Below are 10,542 nucleotides of genomic sequence, written 5' to 3'. Positions count from 1 at the left end.
TATGTCTTTAACCATTGTGAGTTTGACTTTGTTCGACCAGTGTGTCTTTGACCACTGTGAATTTGAATTTGTTTGAGTAGTGTGTGTTTAATCACTGTGAGACCAGTCATTGCATACTACCTATTTTTAAAGTGTTGCAACCATTGTGTTAGGTTCAGGAGCATTTCAATCATAAGATTAAATAACCTGATACTTAGTACAATCCTTCCAACACTCTTCACTGCCTTCATCATAAATATGCATTTTCTATATTATAAAACACAGCACACACAATAATTTGCAATCAAACTTTTTCATACATTCACTGCATGCATACACATTGCATACCTTTCCATACTTATGTAGTAGATTACTAGACAAAATTTGTTATATTTATATACATAACGTGTTGCATGTTAAAAGAGCCTTTATAATTAAGCGTATAGGACAGGCTGCATGAGCAAAATCCATGATTAAGATTTAGGATATGCTACTGATTAAGTAAACTAGGATGAACAACCAATAAGAACCCTATACCATGATTAACATAAAACTAACATTGAACTTTAACCAACCTATTATTTACATGAAACTTATTAACTAACATATACACAACTTTAAACACACTTACACTACTAATATACTACATATAGCACAAACTCATGTACAAATTGGCGAACAATTGATAATTATATAGTAAAAATTAACATTCATTACCATAATATACATATAAGTCATAACTCATAAAAAAGTTATTACATTAAACCTAATTAAACCAAAATCAAGGTAAAACCATGATCAAGATATAACCTTGATCATCAAAACAAACTTGATCATACTAAAAGCATAAGGCATAAGTCATTAATGTATTAAACCTAATTAAACTTACTCGCTAAGATCCAGGACTCGTTCAAGTCGTAAGGTAAAATTCAGGCCTGACCAAGTCCAAAAAACAACCTTATGCAGCATCCGAAGACTTCTGCTGACAGAATTTGTCACACCCCGACGAAAGGCGGCGGGACATGCCGAGGTGTAACGATTGCCCATAAGCGCATGACACTAATTAAAGCGATAATATTTAACAAACTTATTTCATTTCACATCATCGAAAATGTCACATAACAATATTCAAGAGATAGTCAATACAAAATATAACAAAATATAGCAATTCAAATATTGTTCATTTTTTGCTAATAACTTAAAGGTCTTGACATTTATTTTCTCCACAAGCATCAAATCAACCGAGATGTAAACCCGTAACATTTCATAAAATAAAGTTTGTCAACACAAAGGTTGGTGAACAATTCATAAGTTTGAGCAACGATAGTATATAGTAAGAAAAGCCACAAACTAGTATACGAAACAATAAATAAGAGCTATAAACTTGGATAAAATAGTTATCGCTAACAAGTTAGCGACACCCAGCTATAAGGGGATGCCAAATAGTTTAGGATTTTATAGTTATCGTTAATTGCATTACGTTAACGACACCTTGCCATGAGGGGTTGCCAAATGGTCTAGGATTTATAGTTCCACCATCCAAAAGCGATAAACACATAGGCAAATAAGCATAGAACAACAAATCGAGCAATTATTCAAGTAAAGTGTTCAACAACGTTTGTGGTTTAAGACCCAAGTATAAAATATTTAGTTTAGATAAGATGAAATGTCACCCCCAAAACAAAAGATAGAAAACGGGGTATGAAGTTACTCACGTTCAAGTAATAAACTTGAAAGATTGATTATGTAGAGATTCGCCCGAACGACGAGTTAACGCATGAAGCCTAAATAAAAGAAAGTCTTGGATTTAGAAAGGTTGTCTTGAAGATCTTTAAATAAAATAATTGTTGCAAAAAGTAAACAATTAAAGTTCAAGGTTTATAATGTAACTATTTAAGAATTTATAATAATAACCCTTTAAAAATGTAAGTTTGCTCGAAACCGGGTTAAAGGATCTAACCTTAATATTTACTTAACCTATGTTAAGTAATAAGGTGAGAAAATGCTAAATGCAAGTTCCTTTGGGACAAAGATACTAAAACGGGTCTTTAACGAGTGTTCGGGTTGTTGGTTCGGATCTTGATAATTGGTCAAACCCAAAGTCAACTTTCCAAAATAATGAATATTATGAGATAACTCAATAAAACTTTATAAGACTTAACCAAGTATGTAGATCTATTGTTTTAGAACTAACAACGTACGTTAAGCGAGTGTTCGGTTTGTCGGTCCAAACTATGTTATGAGATCAAGTTGATCCAACATTTCCAAGTACTTAAGAAAATAATTAAGATCATTTTGTAAACTATTTTTAGAGAAATATACAAGTCTTGATAGCTAAAAACACACTTATGTGTCTTAAGCGAGTAAAAATCGGATTAGTTTGTTTTCCATCTCACAATATGTTCCTTGATGGTTTTCACATGCCCAAATATCATTGATCTTGTATAATAATTTATAAATGAAAAATATTTAAGTTTTACAATTAAAAAGTTAACAAGTCTTTTAAGCAAAAGTTTCGGTTTGGTTCAATTTCCATCTCCTAACGAGTTCATAGATGAATTCCACATGCTTAATATCAAAGAACTTGTAAAAATGATTTTTGAAACTCGAATATAACATTAAACATGTTTAAACAACTATTTTAACAAAACTAGTAAGCAAAAGTTCGGTTCACGGTTCAGACTATTTACGGTTAAACCGAGGTTAGTCTCTACAAACCCCCACCATTGAACTTCATAAATATGACAAAAAAAAACTAAAAAGAGTAAAAGTTAGTCATGGTTAGTATGTGCAAACAAGTTATGTGTGTGTATATATATCAAGAACACGAAGCCTTGCCTTACGAGGTCCGAAACTTAACCAACCGGAGTCGGAGAAGTAACTACCAAAGGTAACAAGGGGCGTGCATTATATATATATATATATATATATATATATATATATATATATATATATATATATGGTGTACCACCATATTCAAGTAATAAGAATTAGTTAGAACAAGGTAACTTTTAGTTTGACCTTAAGTAGTCAAAATAGCAAAATGTTGAAGATGAATACTTGGATTTGAGAGAGATTTTGGAGAAGATGAACAACCAAAGTAGTGTATGGAGCCTTGCTTTTATAATGGTAAGAGTATGGTTCATATAAACAGGGTAAAGATGCATGTGATGGTTGAAATGGTCAAACAAGTTTTTGGTAAATGACAATAATAGTCCCCAAAGTTTGGTTTAAGTCATTTTTAAGGAGTTTTAAGGACCAAAAAAGATGTTTTCAAGACCCAAAAAATGTAAAACAATATTGTAACATAAAATCCATCATTTTGATTATATCATAAGCTTTGGTTTACAAAATGGGTCTATATATATATATATATATATATATATGTTGTACCACCATATTCAAGTAATAAGAATTAGTTAGAACAAGGTAGCTTTTAGTTTGACCTTAAGTAGTCAAAATAGCAAAATGTTGAAGATGAATACTTGGATTTGAGAGAGATTTTGGAGAAGATGAACAACCAAAGTAGTGTATGGAGCCTTGCTTTTATAATGGTAAGAGTATGGTTCATATAAACAGGGTAAAGATGCATGTGATGGTTGAAATGGTCAAACAAGTTTTTGGTAAATGACAATAATAGTCCCCAAAGTTTGGTTTAAGTCATTTTTAAGGAGTTTTAAGGACCAAAAAGGATGTTTTCAAGACCCAAAAAATGTAAAACAATATTGTAACATAAAATCCATCATTTTGATTATATCATAAGCTTTGGTTTACAAAATGGGTCGGTTTACATGATAAACGAATACAAACGAGACCCGAAATTGACGAATGTCACAGAATTTACCCTAATTCCTCCTTCAATTCCATTAAAAATTCGATCAATTTCATTTCAAAAACGTCTAATCGAATTAAGAAATCAACAACTAACCTATGAACAATGAGGTCTGGATGATTTCTTGGTATCGAAATACCATTTGAATGAAGGCGATGACGATCGGAGCTCCTCAGTTGATTGTTACGGGTTGAATAGTGTTAGCTAAACGACGACTCTAGGATTTTATAAGCTCATGTGACACGAAGTTACCAACATACCCATGGGGTAATACTAAATTAGACGGTCAATTTTAATGTTGTCTGACGGAAGGATTTGATTTTCCATACCCTACAGACGTCAGAGTGTCGGATGCCAAAAATCAGAGACCAGGGTTGCAACCAGCAAAACCATGCTGACTACTGAGGGTGCAAACTGCAATGAACTCTTAGATGTATTAACGAATGTCGGTTGACAACGTTCTTTTGATCTCGAAGTGAACATGGGTGAAGAAGTGGGACAATGATCGCTCCTACACTTAATTTTCTTTATGATGGAAAACGTATATGAGAAATGTATATTACACTGTTCACACATTTAAACTATTTTTAAGTATATAATTAGACGACAGATGCACTAAAATTTATTTCACAAGTAAATTAAAATATTGAATGATTATATTTATTTTGTATGAAATAAATAAATTTCAAGCTACCAAAGGGTTTTTACCTCTATAAAGTAGTTCCCATCTTTAGGTGGTCGAGGGTATCAGTTCCACAATGATTAATAAATTAAAAGTAACAGAAGATTTTATTATTGTTGAAAATAAATAAATAAATTCATGTATAAGTATTTTAAAGCATGCTACTTTTTTTAAATTGACTAGTTTTGAAACATACATCTGATAGCTAGCATAGTTTCAAACTTTCATTACATACATGATACCAAAAACAAATAGCAATAAAAAAAGGTAGCACACAAGTGCACAATTTATGACTGTGAGGTAAGGTTAACCTTCATGAATGTCGATTGACAACATTCCTATGATCTCTATGTGAACATGGCTGAAGAAATGGGAAAATGATCACTCATACGTTTAATTTCCTTTATGATGGATAAAGTATACGAGAAAGATATATCAGACTACTCATACTTTTAAACTTTTCTTAATTATACAAATAGACTCCTGACACATTAAAATTATTTTTACAAATTAACCAAAAAATTACATCAATATACTTATTTTGTATCAAGTAAATAAATTTCATGCTGCCATAGGATTTTTTTTCTCTGTAAATAGTTTCATTTTCAGGAGGTCGAGGGTTTCAGTTCCATGACGAGTAATCATTTAAAACTAGAAGCATATTAAATTATTGTTCAAATAAATAAATAAATTCTTGGTTAAGGGTTTTAAACCATACTAATTTTTTTTACATTGGTTAGTTTTGGTACATATGTCTGACAATGTACTTTCATTATATACACGATACTTGAAAAAGAATAATAATAATAAAATTAAAAGGTAACACACAAGTGTCCGACTTTTAACTATGAAGTAAGGTTAACCTTCATGAATGTCGGTGGACAACACTCCCTAGATCTCGATATGAACATGGATGAAAAAATGTGACAATGATCACTCATGCATTTTAATTTCCTTTATTAGGAACAACGTATACGATAAAGATATATCAGACTACTCATACATTTTAACTTTTTTTAATTTAGATCGTCCGTAGTGCAAGCGTTTTGGACCCAAAACGCCGGGGAACACCGCCCCCCTCGGCGTTTTGGGGGTAGCTTTTTCTACAAAACGCGAAGGTGGCTGGCGTTTTGATAAAATTGTGTGTGGGGAGAGGAGAGAGAGGGAATAAATGTATTCTTGTAGAAGAGTTATGACATTTTGACCATTACGCCATTTTTTGTATAACTCTCAATTGATGACGGGGATGCCACATGACGCAAAATACATAAGGATGAGACGTTTTGACTACACATGGTCTTGGGCAGAGATGCATTAAGATTAAATAAGTCAGCCGAAAAAACTACATCAATATTCTCATTTTGTATCGAATAAATAAATTTCATGCCACCAAAGGGGATTTTCCCCCCTCTGTAAAGTAGTTCCTCTATTTAGAAGCAAATTACATTATTGTTCAAATAAATAAATAAATTCATTTTTGTTATAATATTAGCTCTAACTATAACAAGATTATTGGTAGTGTGAGAACTTGAAGATAACAAAACAAGAGAATAAGATATTAAATGATTCAGTAACTTTTTATGGTGTATCTTCTTCGGTTACATATGTAGATATATATACACAAAAGCCTTACTATTGAGGGGACATGTTCCTATAATTGGTTTGAAAAATTTGCCATCCATCACATGGATGTCTTGCCGACACTTTTATAATACTCCCCCTTGGATGACACATTTTTCAAACTTCGGGGTCTTGAAGTACTGCCTCATTAAAAACCTTGCTAAAGAAAAACCCAATGGGAAAAAGCTTTAGCTAAGGGAAAAAGAGTGCAGTATATAGCTCCCCCTCAAATTGAAGGTCGTTACATTGTTCGTACATGGCGCATGCCAATATCATGAACATGTTTCCTGAATGTTGTTGTGGGAAGTGCTTTTGTGAAAAGATCAGCTGAGTTGTTGTTGGACTGGACATATCTCATTTCAACCTGATTGTCTTTAATAAGGTCTCGAGTATACTCAAAGTATCTTGGTGGTATATGCTTTGTTCTGTCACTTTTGATATATCCTTCCTTCATTTGCGAGACACAAGCTGCATTATCTTCATAGATAGGAGTTGGAATTCGATCTTTCTCTAGTCCACAAGAAATCAATATGTGTCGTGACATAGATCTTAACCATACACATTCTCTTGAAGCTTCATGCAATGCAATGACTTCAGCATGATTTGAAGATGTTGCAATGAGTGTTTTGTTTCTGAGAACGCCATGAAATCGCAGTTCCTCCATTCTTAAATACATATCCAGTTTGAGATTTTGCTTTATGGGGATCAGATAAATAACCTGCATCTGCATAACCAACTAACCCTTCTTTTGAATCGTTAGGATAAAATAAACCTAAATCAACAGTTCATTTTAAATACCGAAAAATATGTTTAATGCCATTCCAATGTCTTTTAGTAGGGGATGAACTGAATCTTGCCAATAAATTAACTGCAAAAGAAATGTCAGGTCTTGTACAGTTAGTAAGATACATAAGTGCTCCAATTGCACTGAGGTATGGTACTTCGGGACCAAGAATCTCTTCATTATCTTCGCAAGGACGAAATGGATCATTGTCAACATTGAGTGATCTAACAACCATCGGTGTGCTTAAAGGATTTGCTTTGTCCATATTGAAACGTTTTAAGAGTTTCTCAGTATAAGTTGACTGATGCACAAGTATCCCATTATGCATATGCTCAATTTGTAAACCAAGACAATATTTGGTTTTTCCAAGATCTTTCATTTCGAATTCTTTCTTTAAAAGAGCAATTGCTTCATTAATTTCTTTTTGTGTCCCAATTAAATTTAGATCGTCAACATACACAGCTATGATCACATATCCTGATGTTGTCTTCTTGATGAAGACACATGGACAAATAAGATTATTTGTGTATCCTTTGCTTATCAAATAATCACTCAAACGATTGTACCACATCCTTCCAGATTGTTTCAGTCCATACAAGGATCTTTGTAATTTGACGGAATACATTTCCTTAGGCTTTGAGCTTATTGCATCGGGGAGTTTAAATCCTTCGGGAATTTTCATATAGATGTCACTATTTATTGATCCATACAAGTAAGCTGTGACAACATCCATAAGGCGCATCTCTAAATTTTTAGAGACTGCTAAGCTGATTAAATATCTAAACGTAATAGCATCCATGATAGGAGAATACGTTTCTTCATAGTCAATTCCTGGCCTCTGAGAAAAACCTTGAGCTACAAGTCTTGCTTTATATCTTGTAACTTCATTTTTCTCATTTTGTTTTCTCACAAAAACCCATTTATATCCTACAGGTTTCATTGACTTTGGTGTAATGACAATAGGTCCAAAAACCTTTCGATTGTTTAGTGAGTTTAATTCAGCTTGCATAGCATCTTTCCATTTGTTCCAATCTTGTCGATTTTTACAATCATCTACAGATTTTGGTTCAGGGTCATCATTTTCTTCCATGATATCGCTTCCACAGAATAAGAAAATATATCATCAATATTTTCCATTTCATCTCGATCCCACATTATATGTGATTTACCATAGTTTATTGACAATTCTTTATTGGAATCATTTATTTCTTCCTGAGGAAATGTTATATCATTTATTCTTTCCTGAGGGAAGGTTTTGTCAATCATTCCTTCCTTAGGGTCAGTATCCTTCTCAGAACCCTTTCTTTTTCGAGGATTTTTATCCTTTGAACCGATTGGCCTTCCACGTTTTAAACGTTTTTGAGATTCATGAGGTGCATTATTATGGTTTTGCTTGTTTGGAATCTCAACTCGAGCTGGAGCATTAGCAGCTGGTATATGAGATTTAGTGACCCTGTTTATATCAGTAAATGCATCAGGTAACTGATTTGCAATTTCTTGTAGATGTATTATTTTTTGAACCTCTGTCTCACTTTGTTTTGATCTTGGGTCTAGGTGTAACAATGATGGCACACACCATGATATATCTCTTTCTTGCTTTTTCATTTCTCCCCCTAATGTCGGGAACATTGTCTCGTTAAAATGACAATCAGCAAAACGTGCTGTAAATACATCACCTGTTAAAGGTTCAAGGTATCTTATGATAGAAGATGTTTCATATCCAACATATATTCACAACCTTCTTTGGGGACCCATTTTTGTGCGTTGTGGTGGTGCAATTGAAACATACACAGCACAACCAAAAATTCTAAGATGAGAGATATTTGGCTCATTTCCAGAAACAAGTTGTGTGGGAGAGTATTTATGATTTGCACTTGGTCTCACGCGGATTAATGATCCAGCATGCATAATTGCATGACCCCAAATAGAAACAGGGAATTTTGTCCTCATTATTAATGGTCTAGCTATTAGCTGTAGGCGTTTGATCAACGACTCGGCTAAGCCATTTTGTGTGTGTACATGAGCAACAGGGTGTTCTACAACAATCCCCACAGATATGCAATAATCATCAAAAGCATGTGATGTAAATTCTCCCGCATTATCAAGCCTTACTCTTTTAATGGTATAATCCGGAAAATGTGCACGTAATTTGATAATTTGAGCAAGAAATTTTGCAAAAGCAACATTACGAGTCGATAATAAAGAGATATTAGACCATCTGCTGGATGCGTCTATTAAGACCATGAAGTATCTAAATGGTCCACATGGTGGATGAATTGGTCCACATATGTCACCTTGAATTCTTTCAAGAAACATTGGTGTTTCTTTATCGACTTTTAATGGCGAAGGCCTTGTAATTAATTTTCCAAGAGAACAAGATGTACATTGAGGCATTTTATCTATTTTATGGATCTTTTGACCTTTCAGTGGATGCCCATGTGTATTTTCAATGATCCTTTTCATCATTGTGGATCCTGGATGGCCTAATCTGTCATGCCATAAGTATATGATACCAGAATCGCAACAATTTTCTTTGACTGCCATATGTGCTAGAGGCACATTTATATATGTATAATGCAAACCAGAATGGAGCATTGACAATTTTTCCAATATTTGATCTTTGCTTATGATATGCAAATATTTTTCGTTACTAACAGTCCTTGACTGAGTATCATATCCATTATGATATATGTTTCTGAAACTCAACAAATTTCTTGTTGATTTTGGGGAAAATAAAGCATTTTCTATTTTGAGCTTTGTACTATTTGGTAATGCTAAATTAGCTTTTCCCACTCCTTCTATCAAGTTTGTAGGACCTGATATTGTATTGATGATCCCTTTTGTTGGTTTCAGTTTATAAAAATATTTTTTAGATCTAAGTATAGTATGCGTGGCTCCACTATCCGCTATACATATATCTTCTTCATTTGTTTGATCTTGTGCTCCGGTGATTTTCATTTTAAATCTTGAAAAATAGTAAGAAAAAAAATTAGTGTATAACGAAGACATATGATATTTTAATAAGAACTATATTTAATTGAAACACAAGTAGTACATGAAAGAGGAACTACATAATTAAAAATAATGAGAACACACTTAATAACTGCATCTAATTATAGTGGTCAAGCAACTTTGTTTCAAAGTTCTACCCCAAAGTCTTCAACGCTCAGCTCAACATTGATATTATTAAAGTTATCAACATGGTTCACTTCTTTCTCTTTTCCTTTTAGAGAGGCTTGGTACAGTTCACACAGATGTGGAGCTGTGCGACAAGCCTTTGCCCAGTGGTTTGTACTTCCACATCTAAAACATGAAGTGCCATTGTTTTCGGACCTACCAGCTTCATTCCATTTATTTTGGTGGTTGGAATTGGTATTGTGTGGGACATGATAATTATTGGCTCTCTAGTTATGACCACGATCACGGCCACGACCACGACCGTAAGAGTTATTGTTCCATTTGAATGGATGCTTACGATCATTAAAATGCCTTTTGTCAAAATGACCACGTCCACGTCCACGGCCCCGTCCTCGACTTTGTTCCCATTTATGATCAAAATTTTTATGAGAACTTTTGTGAGCAACATGTGCTTCTGGTATTGCTAATGAACCCGTGGGACGAGATTGATGATTTTTCATCAATAAT

The sequence above is a fragment of the Bidens hawaiensis genome, unplaced genomic scaffold (assembly GCF_021521415.1).
Source record: "Bidens hawaiensis isolate Kalapana, Puna unplaced genomic scaffold, B.hawaiensis_p1.1 tig00007915_1, whole genome shotgun sequence".
Classification (NCBI taxonomy): Eukaryota; Viridiplantae; Streptophyta; class Magnoliopsida; order Asterales; family Asteraceae; genus Bidens; species Bidens hawaiensis.
The sequence above is the reverse complement of the archived record's forward strand: the minus strand, read 5'-3'. Positions refer to the sequence as shown.